The sequence below is a fragment of the Scyliorhinus torazame genome, chromosome 13, assembly GCF_047496885.1.
Source record: "Scyliorhinus torazame isolate Kashiwa2021f chromosome 13, sScyTor2.1, whole genome shotgun sequence".
Lineage (NCBI taxonomy): Eukaryota > Metazoa > Chordata > Chondrichthyes > Carcharhiniformes > Scyliorhinidae > Scyliorhinus > Scyliorhinus torazame.
Genome location: NC_092719.1, coordinates 10,852,738 through 10,869,667, shown reverse-complemented (window position 1 = coordinate 10,869,667; position 16,930 = coordinate 10,852,738).

The window sequence follows — 16,930 nt, the reverse complement described above, 5'->3', positions numbered from 1 at the left end:
CTTGTTACTTTCAGAACTGTAGGTAAAAAAGAAGTATTTTAAACAAATTGTGGGCAAGGATTGACAATATTGTCTCATGCGCTTTGCAATGAAATGACCTGGACTGAGAAAGCAACTTTGGTGCGTTTTATCCAAAAATAAGCTTTGCCGGGCCAAGAGACAAAAACAAATGCAAAAACAAAAGAGTTTATAACAGTCCAATAATAATAGTGATCTTTATTATCACGGGCAGCACGGTAGTACAGTGGTTAGCACTATGGCTTCACAGCTCCAGCGTCCCAGGTTTGATTCCTGGCTTGGGTCACTGTCTGTGCGGAGTCTGCACGTTCTCTCCGTGTCTGCGTGGGTTTCCTTTCAGAAGTCCCAAAAGACGTGCTGTTAGGTAATTTGGACATTCTGATTTTCCCCTCTGTGTACCTGAACAGGCGTCGGAATGCAGGGGCTGGTTTAGCACAGTGGGCTAAACAGCTGGCTTGGAATGCAGAACAATGCCAGAAGCGTGGGTTCAATTCCCGTACCGGCCTCCCCGAACTGGCACCAGAATGTGGCAATTAGGGGAATTTCACAGTAACTTCATTGAAGCCTACTTGTGACAGTAAGCGATTGTTATTATTATGTGGAAACCTGTCTCGCGGCGCCGAGGTCCCAGGTTCGATCCCGGCTCTGGGTCACTGTCCGTGTGCAGTTTGCACATTCTCCCCGTGTCTGCGTGGGTTTCGCCCCCACAACCCAAAGATGTGCAGAGTAGGTGGATTGCTACCTTAATTGGAAAAAATTAATTGGGTACTCTAAATTTAAAAAAAAATTATTGTGTGGAACCTAGGGTCTTTTCACAGTTACGTCATTGCAGTGTTAATGTAAGCCTACTTGTGACAATAAAGATGATTCGAAAGATTTTTATTGTAAGTGGACTGACACTAACACTGCAATGAAGTTACTGTGAAAAGCCCCTAGTCGCCACATTCTGGCGCCTGTTCGGGTACACTGAGGGAGAATTCAGAATGTCCAATTCATCGAACAGCACACCTTTCGGGACTTGTGGGAGGAAACCGGAGCACCCGGAGGAAACCCACGCAGACACGGGGAGTACGTGCAGACTCCGCACAGACAGTGACCCAAGCCAGGACTTCCTGGGCAGGTGCAAATCATGGTTTAAACAAAGGCCGCAGGCTATAGTTGGATGTTGTGCTTTTAAAAGGAACTTTATCGGACAAAATGGCTTTTCAACTTTAAAAACTAACCCCATTCTCCGGAAAAAGGTATAAAAGATTGAACAAGGAAGAAGATCCTGCTATTGTCAGAAGGAGATCTCAGAGAGAAAGAGGGAGAGAGAAAGAACTGATCATCGGGAGAAGAATCTACAGGCACAGGAGCCGACCATTTCGATTGTACGACCGCACTTAACAGAATATTTGACCTAGTTATTGGTCAAGGTCTTTACTTGCTGGATGTGAAGTAACATGGATATCAGTGAAGTGGTGACCTGATGGAAGTAAAGGAAATAAAGCAATTATATTTTTTAATGACTATTTTATTTTCTCTTCATTTTCAAACTTGTTAAATCTGTGGTCATTATCTGTAATCATTTTAATTTTCCTGTAGCCATTTGAAATCTGTGTCGATATTAAATCTGTAATCATGGGACAAATAAAATGACCCCACCAAGCATAACAACCTTTTGAATGCGTCACTTTGTTCTCTTGTATTTCACAGGTCAGAAGAATTATAAGTGTAGGGTACTTCACAAAAGGTTTCTGCGACAAAGCACTATAGCTAGCGATGGATTTTATGTTTTGAACAGGGCAAGGGAGATGGAACAGAAAGAGCATCTCCCGCTTGCTCACATCCCAGCCTTCTTAGATCGTCAAATCAAACATTGGTTGACCGACATTTAGGAAACAGAGATCATTGTACCATAAGGTTTAAGATGACAGTGGGAAAGGACAATGGGCAGCCCAGAGTAAGAATAATTAACTGGGGGAGAACTGACTTCGATGCAATGCAAAACCCCTCCCGACAAGTATGGGGGTCATTCTCCCATCCCTACCCCCATGACGGGAAATACTAGGTAAATCCACCCCCCCCCCCCCACAGCACACATGAATGAGGGTGACCGCCCCATGGCATAGAACGCCCCCCCCCCCCCCATAGCAGAGAACCCCCTCTTTAGCAGAGAATGCCCCACAACAGGGAACCCTCCACAGTAAGGAACACCCCCCCCCCCCGTAGCACAAAACACCCATAGCAGAGAAAAACTCCATAGAAGAGTACCCAATAGCGGAAAAACCCCAATAGCAGAAAACCCCCAAAAGCAGAAACCCCCCAAAAGCAGAAAACCCCCAATAGCAGAGAACTCCCATAATAGCTAACGCCCCAGAGCAGGGAACCCCCCCCCCCCATAACAGGGAACCCCTCCCATAACAGGGAACCCCCCCCCCACCATTGTAGAGAATTCCCCCCCCCCCTCATCAGTCACCCCTGCCTGGAAGATAAATAGCAGTCCAGGCAGAAACATTGAAAATAAAATCATTACATTTTCACACACCTGTGACTTACACCTGCAGCCTCAGGCTGATGTCCAGAAAGCAGCAGCTGTAACCTCATAGGTTGTGGAAAACACCTTCCAATGCTTTATACCCTCTCAGATTCTTTGAACTATTCTCTTCAAAGAGGAAAAGCTTTTGGTAGCCTGTAACTGACAGCTTCCAGCCAACCAGATATCAGGATTGTTTATTTATATTTCAATTCACGCTTGAACAGATCACAAATAGCCTGCTGTGAAACTAGCCACCATACGCACCTATGATTGAGAGCTCATGACCACATCAAAAGCAGTTAAGTGCTTTCTGCAGAGAAAAAGAGGAAGTGAAAGCACTTAACTCCTAGATGTTTATAAACATTGCAGTTAATTTCAAGGCAGGCTACTTGCGATTTGATGGGGGCTTCTGACAAGGGTGGGTGGAGGGTCGGCTTTGTGTTGTTGGGGGGGGAGTGGGTCTTATGCTGGACTTAGGAGGCACCTCAGTGACGCACTGACCCAGGGCAGCACGGTGGCATTGTGAATAGCACAATTGCTTTACAGCTCAAGGGTCCCAGGTTCGGTTCCCGGCTTGGGTCACTGTCTGTGCAGAGTCTGCACGTTCTCCTCGTGTGTGCGTGGGTTTCCTCCGGGTGCTCCGGTTTCTTCCCACAGTCCAAAGATGTGCAGGTTAGGTGGATTGGCCATGATAAATTGCCCTTAGTGTCCAAAATTGCCCTTAGTGTTGGGTGGGGTTACTGGGTTATGGGGATAGGGTGGAGGTGTTGAACTTGGGTAGGGTGCACTTTCCAAGACCCGGTGCAGACTCGATGGGCCGAATGGCCTCCTTCTGCACTGTAAATTCTATGATAATCTATGACCCCCTTGACACCCCACGGGGTCCACTGCATCAGGGCCACACTTGGGAAAAATTGCACCAATCCCACCGGCAAGGTTTCCTGCTGTGGGGGGTTGGTGCATTATGGGGGGGGGGGGGGGGGAGAGACTCAGGTTCCAGCCCATCAATCAGATGTAAATGGGTGCAAATCACCACTTCTTGGTGAGGGTTTCATGGGCACCCTACCCCACATCAACCTCCACATCACCCCCCACACCCCCACCTCCCCACCCAGCAGGTGCACAACACCCAGCATCAGCCCATCCTTCACACCCATCAGACAGAGGATAGAAGCATGTCAGTCTGGTGGTGTTTAATGGTGACTATGTACAATAGTGTCCCCTAATCCCCAACAATCACCTATCGACTACACCTGTATCAACTCAAGTGTCATCTATCTTCCTTATCTTACATGGCCAACCGCTCCTTCTAGGTGTGGAGAATGCAGGGAATGCCGCAGACATCGGCAAGACCCGAAGATCCCTCAACCAGCCAATGGCGGGCTGCCTCCACCGTGGAGGTCAGATGGGTGTGTTAAGTGGTTTGACGAAAAACAGAAGGAGGCAGACTTACCCTGACTGCACAAAGAAGGTCATTTATCTTTTTTTCACACTGTAACCCTGCCCTCTTATGGAGCGAGCTGGCTCTCACTATCATGGCCATTGCCTCCCAGGAGCGGCTGGAGGCCTTGCTTGTTGGACTTCTGACCGATCGAGGGTAGGGGATGTCACGTCTGTGCTCAACACCATCCAGGCGTTTGGTGAGGGCTTCCTCTGTGAAACATGGTGCTGTCTCCCGGACAGCGATCCCCTGACTCTACTTGGAAAAAGTGCTGGGGAGGCGTTTAAAAGGAGTGCCCCGCTGTTTATGTTTACCAAGCACGAGCGAATCGCAGGCAACCCACTGTGAGCGCGCCGTGAAACACGAGGAGAAAAAACTGTTAAAGAGGCTGGATATTTAGCGAGATTTTGCGTTGGCGCCAGTGGGATTCTCCCAGGTTGCCTCGTCAAAGAACAAAGAACAAAGAAAAGTACAGCACAGGAACAGGCCCTTATGCCCTCCAAGCCTGTGCCAACCATGCTGCCCGTCTAAACTAAAATCTTCTGCACTTCCGGGGTCCGTGTCCCTCTATTCCCATCCTATTCGTGTATTTGTCTTGATGCCCCTTTAACATCACTATCGCCCCTGCTTCCACCACCTCCTCCGACAGCGAGTTCCAGGCACCCACTACCCTCTCTGTAAAAAACTTGCCTCATACATCTCCTCTAAACCTTGCCCCTCGCACCTAAAACCTATGCCCCCTAGTAATTGACCCCTCTACCCTGGGAAAAATACTCTGACTATCCACTTTGTCTATGCCCCTCATAATTTTGTAGACCTCTATCAGGTCGCCCCTCAACTTCCGTCGTTCCAGTGAGAATAAACTGAGTTTATTCAACCTCTCGAAAGCCTCCACATCCTTCTGGTAGTGTGGTGACCAGAATTGAACACTATACTCCAAGTGTGGCCTAAATAAGGTTCTATACAGCTGCAACATGACTTGCCAATTCTTATACTCAATGCCCCGGCCAATGAAGGCACGCATGCCATATGTCTTCTTGACTACCTTCTCCACCTGTGTTGCCACTTTCAGTGACCTGTGGACCTGTACACCAAGATCTCTCTGTCAATACGCTTGAGGATTCTACCGTTCACTGTATATTCCCTACCTGCATTAGACCTTCCAAAATGCATTACCTCACATTTGTTTAGACCTTCCAAAATGCATTACCTCACATTTGCCAGGACCAGCTGCCTTCATCTCAGAGTCTGTTGTTTTAAGTGGAATCGATTCTATCGCCAAGAAAGACCCCGAAGCTCAATTACCTTCACTTCATTCAGGGTGGCACAGTGGCTAGCACTACTGCCTCACGGCACCAAGGACCTGGGTTCGGTGTAGAGTTTGCACGTTCTCCCCGTGTCTGCATGGGTGTCACCCCCACAACCCAGAATAGGTGGATTGGTCCCACTAAATTGCCCCTTAATTGGAACAATTTTTTAAAAAGCAGAGCTCAACAAGAAGGCAAAGGATGGATGACTTGCATTTTATGTCTCCTTTCACAACCTCCGAACATCTAAAAACTCTTTACAGACAATGAGGTACTTTGTAAGTGCTGTAATGTAGCAAACACTACTTCCCATTTAGCCACAGCAAGATCTCACAGTCACTAGTGTAGTACTGAGGGAGGCAGTAGTGTGGTATTGTTGCTGGACCAGTAATTCTGAGACCCAGGGTAATGTTCTGGGAACCGGGTCTATGCCCGGTCTGGCTTATATGTGACTCTTTATCCATTACAATGTGGTTGACTTTTAAATTCCCCCTGAAATGGCCTTGCAAGCCATTCTACCTGGCCTGCTGAGTGCTTTCTGTTTTTATTGAATGTCCCGATGTTGGTGAAATTCTCTGAATCCTGATTTAATTGATCTGCTTTTCGAGTTCAAGCTGACAATGAATAGTGCAACAAGCAGCTATCAATGTTTGTTGAACCTTGACAATTCAGCATCAGAAAAATATGATCAACTTTGCACTTTTGTTTTGATCTCGATTTTCCTCAATAGCGCTACACAATATCACCGTGATGTTTGACAGCTGGAAAACAGGCCATTCAGTCCACCTCAGCTGTGCTGGCCCTCTGAAAGGCCCATGCCCCAGCGAGAGTCAGCATTTCCAGAAAAGGAAAGAGAAGATTGAGAATAAAGACCTAATGAAGAGAGACTTAGACAGAAGTTATTTTTTTACTGGAGGAAAGAAGATTGGAGAAGGGCGTCTGATCTGGTTCGAGCTAAAATGCATGAAGAAATGTAGATTTAGATTTAATGTAGATTTAATTAACTTAGACACTGATCCGAAAACCAGAGGACACGTACAAAATTAAGAAGCCTTGAGCTAAGTTACAGAGCAGGAGATAAGTGGAATAGGCTGTTAACAGCTGTCAATTAACCCCTTCATTTTGGTTTGGGCCAAGAATGCTGATTTTAGCTAATATCTTCAGATCACACCCCAGAGTTAAGAGTAAGATTTGTCACTATTCTTGTTCCTGATGGTGTTGAATATCCCCACCTGTAAGGACCCACATGTATCAGAGTGCAGGAGTAGACCATTTGGCCCATTGAACCTGCACCGACTCTCCGAAGAGAGCACCCCACCCCAACTACTTCCCCGTAACCCCACCTAACTTTTGGAAACTATGCAGCAGTTTAGCATGGCCAATCCACCTAACCCACACATCTCTGGGCTGTAATATCAGGTGGGGACACAAGTTTACTATGATACCTCACATGGTTGAATAGTGTATTTGGGGAGTCACTGTCCAGGTTTGTCAATGCATAATGGTGAAGCATCTTGACCTATCATCATCCAGGAGTCAGAAAAAGCTAGCATGCAGGTACAGCGAACAGTTAAGAAAGCAAATGGTATGTTGCCGTTCGTCAGAATGGGATTTGAGTCCAGGAGTAAATATGTCTTGCTGCAATTGGATAGAACCTTGGTGAGGGAGCACGGGGAGTATTGTGAAGAGTTTTGGTCACCTTATCTGAGGAGGGATATATTTGCCATGAAGGGAGTGAACAGAGATTCATTCACTGGACTAATCCCTGGGGTGGCAGGAGTGTCTTATGAGGAGAGGTTGAGCTAACTGAACCTGTATTCTCGAGAGATTCGAAGAATCAGAGGTAATCTTACTGAAACTTATAAAATTCTAACATGGTGCAGCAGGGTAGATGTGCAGAGGAGGTTTCCATTGGCGGGTGAGTTGAGAAGCAGGCGGCAACAGACTCAGAATAAGGGATAAGCCATTTAGGACTGAGATAAAGAGGAATCTCTTTACTCATAGGATGGTAAATCGTTGGAATTCTCTACCCCAGAGGCTGAGAATTTCCAGGACAGATTTCTGGATACCAATGACGTCAAGGGATATGGGGATAGCGTAGGAAAGTGACAATGTGATAGATGATCAGCCATTATCCAGTTAAATAGAAGAGCAGGTCTGATGGATCAAATGGTCCACTCCTGCCGCTTTGTTCCGATCGATATTCCTACTTTCCAAACTGACGTCATGCCGTGCCTGCCGCCCAAGATTCTTTCCCATTGAAGGAAAAAGAAATGGGGTCGGTTCCAATTCCCATTCATTGTTGTCTAAGATGAATTAATTTCATCCCCACTGTCTGCACGAGAGGAAGAGGTCAGGGAAGAATTGGAGGTGGGTTGAAGCTTTCTGCTCAGGGACAAGCAAATAAAGCTCACCAGACTAGATTCTTGGATCTGGAGAAAACTGCAGCTCCAATGCTCTTGTGGCCATGTGGTGTGGAATGGGACAAGTCTGGGTTTTACCATGTTTCTGTTGAAATGATAGCCTGGAGTATTGCGACATCACCCGGGGCTGTCAAGGTAAAATTGAACAGAGCCTTACATTCTGACATTTAAGTTGTCATTCGTCAACTCCCTTCGGCAATGAAAAAATGGACTCACTTCTTTCAGGATTAACTGCACCTATGGAAAGGAAGAAATTGGATGGGCAGGTGGTCATTTCCCAATGCACATTTTCCAATCCCGTTTGCATATTAAAGCTGCCCAGGTTAAGTTGTGTGTTAATTTCTATAAACATAGTAGCTAACAGGTATAATGTGTGATTGGATTTCCCCTCCAGGTCACTCACCATCCTGGCTTGAAACTATAGGCGGAATTTAATGGAAAAGTTTCCAAGTTAATTTTTGGCAGCTTTTCCAGGGAGTTTCCCGTCGGCCCTGCCAGCGAGTTCCCCACCGCTATTCAATGACACTTCGTCAATTTCTGGGGCCCTGGGGAGTTTCTCATTGGTTTAGCCCACACTTCGGGCAGGATTTACCGGCTGTTCACGCCTGTGGAAAATTCTGGTCCCAAGCCAGTGCATGGGTTTTCCAGAGATGAAGAGTGCTGTCAATGGGAAATCCCATTGACAACGGCGGGACTGGTCGATCCCGTTGGCAGACCAGCTCCGTCACCGAAAAACACGAGGAAAGATGGTGGGAAAAAAAACCACCCTTCCAACTGTTTTCAGCGATGGGGAGCTGAACTGAGAGATCGGGCCGCCATTTTGAGAGGGTGCCTTGCTCTCTAAGTGAGCTTGTCGGCCACCCACATCCCCCCACCTATGAGCAACGTAACCAACCCCACACACATGGGCATTACCCCACCTCCCCCATGTGAGGACCCCCCGCTATGGAGTACCCCCCTCTTTCAGCCTCCCCATTCCTGGACTCCCACCTGTCACCCCCCCCCCCTTCCACCAACCTCCCAGAGGCCAATACTTACATGCCCTGCACCCCCTACCCTTCCTACCCCTCTCCACCCTACCCGGGCTCTGACCCTTGATTGTGCCACCCTGGAACCCTTGTACTCACACCCTGGCACCCTGGCAGTGCCAGGATGTGAGCTGGGAAGTGCCAAGGTGCCCCCGTTTCAGAGGAAGGGCCAGGGAGCCACCCTGCACGATCCCTGGCCAGCCAGGGGGCCTCCAATGGCCCGGTAAACCCCCCAGGTGCCGTTCCGCCTATCCCACATTTGTGTGGACAGTATTGAACGGCGCCTGGCTGCAGCCTCCCTGGGGAGGCCGGTAGATCACAGGTAAACCTGCCTATGCAGGTTTAAAACCTACAAAGTGACATGCCGTGTGGTCACAACCCTTTTGGACGTGATTCTGATTCCAACGCCTCGCAGGATTTGGTTATATCCCACGAAGCATAATAGCTGCCGGGAAGCCTATGGGAGGCCTCCACCACCATGTTGTGCTCTCACCTGCGCCCAACACGGCCGGTAGATCGCGACCTACATCACTATCGTTAGGTCAAAAGCCTGAACTCCCTCCCTAACAGTACCAAGGGTGTATCTACACCACATGGACTGCAGCGTTTTATACCATCACCATAACAGCAATTAGGAATGGGTGGCTAATGCTGGCCGAGCCAGTGATCCCCACATTGCACAAATAAATAAATAAAGAACAAATTATCACTTATATAGATCATAAACTCAAATGAAGAGGTTTATTTGGTCAAATGCACACAGAATGCAATTCCTACCACTTCCCAGAAAATGAAGCAGTTATTTCCTAAATGAGACCTGATTTCAGACATTTTCTGACAAACCTTTCCAGCTTTAACCTCCCGTCCCTCCATTAGGAGATAAAACAAAATATGCTATTTGCATTCCAATGTGATGAACAGTATTGCATTTGGTTTCTATGGGCAGATTCTGAAATAATACCAACCTGCAAATCAAGTTGGCCTGGATTATCCGGTTGCCGACGGCAAAATCGCGCTCGGCGATCGGCCGGAGAATCCTAATTCCTGACGAAACTTGCTCCGCCCCTCCAAAGCGGCGCACTCGGGCCTTTGCCTGAGGCACGCCCCCGTGTGCTCCGGCCCGATCGGCTGAGTTCCCGATGGCGCGGGACACGTGTGGTCTCATCCGTCGGGAATGCGGCGTGGCGGCAGTGGGTTCAGTCCAGCGTCGCCACAGTTAGGGGAGGGCCAATCCGGGGGCGGGGGGGGGGGGGGGACATATTCGTGGCTGGGGGTACTGTGGTGGGGTGGTCCGGGGTCGCGCGAGCCGTCCGAAGGTGGGGATCTATTTTGCCAGCCTGGTCCGCGGGCTGCGTCCGGCATGAAGCACGGCGTGGCCACTGCAGGCCGCCACCCTGCACATGCGCCGCCACGGACCCGGCAATTCTCCGGGCCGTATCGGCAGCTGGAGCCGGGTGCTCTACGCTGCCTCCTTGCTAGCCCCCAGCAAAACGGGGAATCGCCGCCAGTTTTCCAAACGCCACCGTTCCCACGTGGGGACATAGCCCCAGAATTGAAGAATCCACACCGTTCTCTTAATTAGATCAAAAGACCACATTAGTTCACGGTATTGCAGGTGGGGGTCCTGGAGTGGGGAGGCTGTGAGGGGGCATGGGGGGGGGGGGGGGGGCCTGAAGAGGTGGGGGGAACCCATAGCGGAGTTCACAGTATTACCTCGGAAGATTGTGAATTCAAACGCCAGTCCAGGACTTTAACACGCAATCAGACCCGAACACTCCGGTAAAGAATTGAAGCCGCACTGTAACTGTGCAGGTGGCATCATAACAGGACATTTAGAAAGTCAAAACGCAATCCATCAGAGTCAGCATGGTTTTCTGAAGGGTAAATTTTGTTTGACTAATTTGCTGGATTTCTTCAAAGATGTAACAAGCCAAGTGGATTATGGACATCCTGTGGACGTAGTCTAAGGGTCTTTCCTGTTCCTTCTTCTTTATTTCCTGTCCCTTATTTTCCCCTTTCTTTATTTTTGCCCTTACATTTTTGATCCCTAGATGATTTATGGACACGTGTCTTGAAAGCGGTCTGCCACTTTAATTCAAACAGAAGAAAGCCTGTGCCTTTAATTCAAATGGAAGGATCCAGAAGGCTGTGCTGCTTTAAATTGTGGACCGACACCAATGATAGGGATCGGCTTGGACTTGGTTTGATTGGTTTGCCCAGTGGCCAATGAATTGGCACAGAAAGGCTGTGTTCTGCCTGGTAACAGATGGTGATTGGATATTATCCCTCTTTGATTCTACAGCCGGGTGGAGGAACGTAACTTTCTCCAGAAAAGATCTAACTAAACCCCTGCAGAAGGCCACTGTGAGAGTTAACTCTCTCTCCAATAAGTCTGTGGGTGTTGGATCCCTGTAAACAGAAACTGTAGGCAGGGCACGAATTGGGAGCAAAGTCTGATGAAACAGGGACTCTGTCTCTCTGGGAAAAATGTGTGTCCAGGCTGCAATGCAGGGACTGTGATTTAACAAACTTTCTGCAGAGAAAGCCTAAAAGATCCATCATTTGAAGCATCTCTTTTCTCTTTCATTTACACTTTTCCCCTTTTCTATGCCTGTGTGTTTGTCTGTCTTGTGTGTGTGCAGAGGCTGGGAAGGCTAGGTATAGTAGGAATTGGCATTTATTAATACTTAACCAACTGTATTTGCTGCGTATTTCACCATTAATTTTGTTATAAATAAACAGTAATAGTGTTTCAATTTACAAACCTAGTGTCTTGAATTATTGGACAGCCAAGGGCCAAAGATATCAGGAATTCTTATTGGTTTATTCACTTGTGCTGTGACTCTGCAGCACGTGGGGCTGGAGTTGACCGTGCGCTTGCCCAGGGTAGCGTAACAGTAGTTATCTCGACTTCCAACAGGCATTTGATAAGGTGTCACACAAAAGGTTAATACACAAGTTAAGATCACATGGGATTAGGGGTAATTTATTAACTTGGACAGAAGGCTGGCTAACTGACAGAAGGCAGAGATGACCGCGCAATGTTCGGCACCATTCGTGACTCCTCAGAAAATGAAGCCGTCCATGCCCTAATGCAGCAAATAAGCAGCAAATATCCAGGCTTGGGCTGACAAGTAGTAAGTTACAATTGCACCACACAAGTGCCAGGCAATGACCATCTCCTACAAGAGAGGATTTAACCATCGCCCCTTGACATTCAATGGCATTACCATCGCTGAATCCCCCACAATCAACATCCTGGGGGTTACCATTGATCAGAAACTGAACTTGACTAGCCATATTAATACTGTGGCTACCAGGTCAGGTCAAAGGCTAGGAATCCTACAGTGAGTAACTCACCTCCTGACCCCTCAAAGCCTGTCCAACATCTACAAGGCACAAGTCAGGGGTGTGATGGAATACTCTCCACTTGCTTAGATGATGCAGCTCCAACCACACTCAAGAAGCTCAACACCATCCAGGACAAAGCAGCCCCGCTTGATTGCTCCCCTTTTCACAAACATTCAAACCCTCCACCACCTACGAACAGTGGCAGCCGTGTGTACCATCTACAAGATACACTGCGGGAACTCACCAAGGTTCCTTAGACAGCACCTTCCAAACCCACAACCACTACCATCTAGAAGGACAAGAGCAGCAGATACATGGGAAACCCAGCACCTGGAGGTTCCCCTCCAAGTCACTCACCACCGACTTGGAAACATATCTCCGGTCCTTCACTGTCGCTGGGGCAAAGTCCTGGAACTCCCTCCCTGACAGCATAGTGGGTGTACCTACACCTCAGGGACTGCAGCGGTTCAAGAACGCAACTCACCACTACCTTCTGAAGGCATCTAGGGTTGGGCAATAAATGCTGGCGTAACCAGTGACCCCCACATCCCATAAAATACATATTTTTAAAATGGGTCTTTTTCTGCTTGGCAAAATGTAACAAATGGGGTGCCACAGGGTTCGGTCCTCAGGCCCCAACTATTTACAATATATATTAGTGACTAGAATGCGGGGATAAAAGGTACTGTAGCTAAATTTGCAGGTGACACTAAAATAGGTGGGATGGTAACTTGCATTGAGGAAATAAGAAATTTACAACTGGATGCAGATATGTTTGGTGAGTGGGCCAAAATTTTGTAGATGGAGTTTAACATGAGGAGGTGTGAGGTTATCCACTTTGGTCGGAAAAATTGAAAGGCAACTTATTATCCTAATGGAGAGAAAGCTCAGAGTGCTTCGGTATGGAGGGATTCGAGTGTCCTTGTGCATGAATCATAGTAAATTAGTATGCAGGTACGGCAGGTAATAAGGAAGGCAAACGGAATTTTTGCCTTTTGTAGCTAAAGGGATAGAGTATAGATGTAGGGATGTGTTGCTGCGACTGTACAAGGCATTGGTAAGACCGCACCTGGAGTATTGTGTGCAGTTTTGATCCCCTTATTTGAGGAGGGATGTAGTTCCATGAGAGGCATTTCAGAGGAGGCTCACTCGATTGATTCCAGAGATGAGGGGTTTGTCGTATGAGGAGAGATTGAGCAGTTTAGCCCTATGCTCTCTCGAGTTTAAAAAAAATTGAGGTATATAAGATGATAAAAGGTATGGATCAAGTAGACGTGGAGCGGATGTTTCCTCTTGTGGGGTAATTTAGAACAAGAGGTCACAATTTTAGGGTAAGAGGTAGTAAATTTAAAACAGATTTGAGGAAAGACTACTTCTCCGAAAGGGTTGTGAATCTGTGGAATTTGCTACCCCAGAGTGCATTGGATGCAGGGGCAGTAAATAAATTTAAGGAGGACTTAGACAGATTTTTAATTGGTAATGGGTTGAAGTGTTATGGAGAACGGGCAGGACGGTGGTGTTGAGGCCAAGGATGGGGTCAGCCATGATCACATTGAGGGTGTTAGGCTCGGGAGACTAAATTGCCGACTCCCACTCCTAGGACATGTGTTCTAGGGAGGTGCTGCTCTGGCTTATTTCGTAATCCAGCTCTTGGCCTATAACATTGTAGGTGAGGAACATACCAGGCATGATAAAATGGCGGAGCAGACTCGATGGGCCGAATAGCCTAATTCTGCTCTTATATCTTATGAATTTACGGACTTATGGTGGATAAACGTATTTTGCAGTAGCAATAATAAATAATTAATTAGTTAGTGTTAATAGTTGGTCATTTTCTTTTTCCAGTTATCTTTACCACGCAGTTCATAGAATATACAGTGCAGAAGGAGGCCATTCGGCCCATCAGGTCTGCACCGGCTCTTGGAAAGAGCACCCTACCCAACCGCACACCTCCCTAACCCAGTAACCCCACCCAACACTAAGGGCAATTTTGAACACTAAGGGCAATTTAGCATGGCCAATCCACCTAACCTGCACATCTTTGGACTGTGGGAGGAAACCGGAGCACCCGGAGGAAACCCACGCACACACGGGGAGACGTGTAGACTCCGCACAGACAGTGACCCGAGCCGGAATCGAACTTGGGACCCTGGAGCTGTGAAGCAATTGTGCTAATCACTATGCTACCGTGCTGCCCACAGTTGTTTCATAATAAACTCGTCAAGAACGGGATGTTCTGTAGTGCATCATTCATCTCGGGCAGTCTACAGAACATGACAGTATTAATCAGCTGGACTTAATAATCTGTTTCTGTCCTGTAAATTCTCTTTAATCTGATGTAACCGGTGCAAGTTTTGGGCAAAAATCTTCGTTTGTGGGTCAGATCCACAATTTTATCACTTTGATTGGAAAGTTAGTAGTTGTGTCAAGCACCATCTTCCTGCGCAAAGAGTGTAAAACTACCCCTTAACAATAAAAGGCAATTTGTATTTACATAGTACCCCTCGTGTAGAAGGGCTACAGACCGCTGTATAAGAAAAAGAAGTACCTAAAAGGGAGCATACAGGAAACGTTAAGGGAACTGAACATTGAAAAATTCATTAGCTGAAAAGATCTTGGCTCCTGCTTAGGCCACATGGAGCCTTACTAGTGCAGAATGATAATGGCACGGGTCTGTTAGGATGCTCTCCATTGCTGAATAGCCTGATAACAATCACATGCGAAGAAAGCCCAGTTAGATGAAGCATCAAAAGGCTGTCAATGCTCAATGGACTACACCTCAGCAAGAATCCGCAGCCTCAAGAAGAAACGGAGAAATGAATGGCGATTAAAGGATTATTAGCGTGCTGCCTTTACACAACATTCAGTTTGCATATTAATCGCATTACAAAATTGTCCAACCAAATGGCCCTTAGTAAATACACCAAATTCCTTTGAACGAGGTTGAATTCTTCCAAAAAATGCTGCCAGTGTGAAATGGCTAGTTCTTTGTGTCCTTTGATCTCTCTCCATTTCTCTGTCAGTTTATTACTCGAGTAGCCTGGGGTCTTGATGTTTCATCTTAATGAAAAAATATTAAATCATTAACTTGATGACTCTCTGCCTATCGTGATTGGGCGGCTTTTCATATCATTAATAGTATAAGTCCGTTTAACTGTTTGAAAACATGATTAATAATTTACCCTTACAGTGGTGGGTTTTTCTTTCGGTACATTTACAAGTCCAGCGATAACGTTCCTGGCTCATGTTTGTTGAAATAAAGAATTTTGCGAGACAGGTTCTCATACCAATATATTCTTGCTCATTGGAGTATGATGCTACAAGCACGGTAGCACAGTGGTTAGCACTGTTGCTTCACAGCGCCAGGGTCCCAGGTTCGATTCCCGGCTTGGGTCACTGTCTGTGTGGAGTCTGCACTTTCTCCCGGTGTCTGCGTGGGTTTCCTCCGGGTGCTCCGGTTTCCTCCCACAAGTCCCGAAAGACTCTGCTGTTAGGTGAATTGGACATTATGAATTCTCCCTCCGTGTATCCGAACAGGTGCCGGTATGTGGCGACTAGGGACTTTTCACAGTAACTTCATTGCAGTGTTAATGTAAGCCTACTTATGGCACTAATAAAGATTATTATTAAAAGAGCAGGCATTTGAAAAAGACCCCTGAATTTAAGGTTATGATTCTTGAAAAGAAGCAATTACACTGAAAGTGGTCTTGGCCCTGGAGTTTAGTCGAAGCTGGAGGTATATTGAACATTCTAGATTCATTTTTAAGGAATAAGGAAAACCTGAAGACAGGTGTTTGTCAATCTTACTGAAAACCACTCTATTATTCCGTTCAAAAATGAATTAATTTTCTTTATATTTTAATACATTTTTCTCCCACTAGTAGCAGATAAAGTTTTTCTGGGAGAAAAAAAAGTTTTAATTAATTTTTCTTGAAAAATAATAATTGCCTGACAGCGAATGAATGATGCAAAGTTTGTCCTTTTTGATCAGTGAAATATTCAAGTCACGACTGCACATACGTTTGGAATGGCAAACGCGCCTTGAAAAAAATTGCTATCTCTCCCACAATGTTTTACATTTTTACAGTTATAAACGATGCATTTTGGTCAATTTTAAACACTTTCTGCTTCATAGTGGGTAGATCTTTCAAGAAAACAAATGGATACGGTGGAGACAAGTGGGCTTTCTACAGGCCAACCAAATTTCATAAAAGCCACCTCGGCAGTTCTCTGCCCTTTTCAGAGATCCTCTCCTGCCGCATCTCTCTGAAAGATTAAAGATGTTCTGCTCCTTCTATGATGTGGAGATGCCGGCGTTGGACTGGGGTGAGCACAGTACGAAGTCTTACAACACCAGGTTAAAGTCCAACAGGTTTGTTTCGATGTCACTAGCTTTCGGAGCACTGCTCCTTCCTCAGGTGAATGAAGAGGTATGTTCCAGAAACACATATATAGACAAATTCAAAGATGCCAAACAATGCTTGGAATGCAGCCATTAGCAGGTGATTAAATCTTTACAGATCCAGAGATGGGGTAACCCCAGGTTAAAGAGGTGTGAATTACATCAAGCCAGGACAGTTGCTCCTTCTAATCACTCCTAATTTAAAGAAGCACTTCCGACTCCTCACCTGGTTCTCAGACCTTGTTCTCTCGCTTCACCCCTCCTACCTTGGTTAGGCCGCTGCTCGAGTGTTGTGGGCAGTTCTGGAATTATAGGAGGGGTGTGATAGCACTGGAAAGGGTGCAGTGGAGATTTACCAGGATGTTGCCTGGACTGGAGGGATTTAGTTATGAAGAGAGATTGGATAGACTTGGGTTGTCTTCCTTGGAGCAGAGGAGACTGC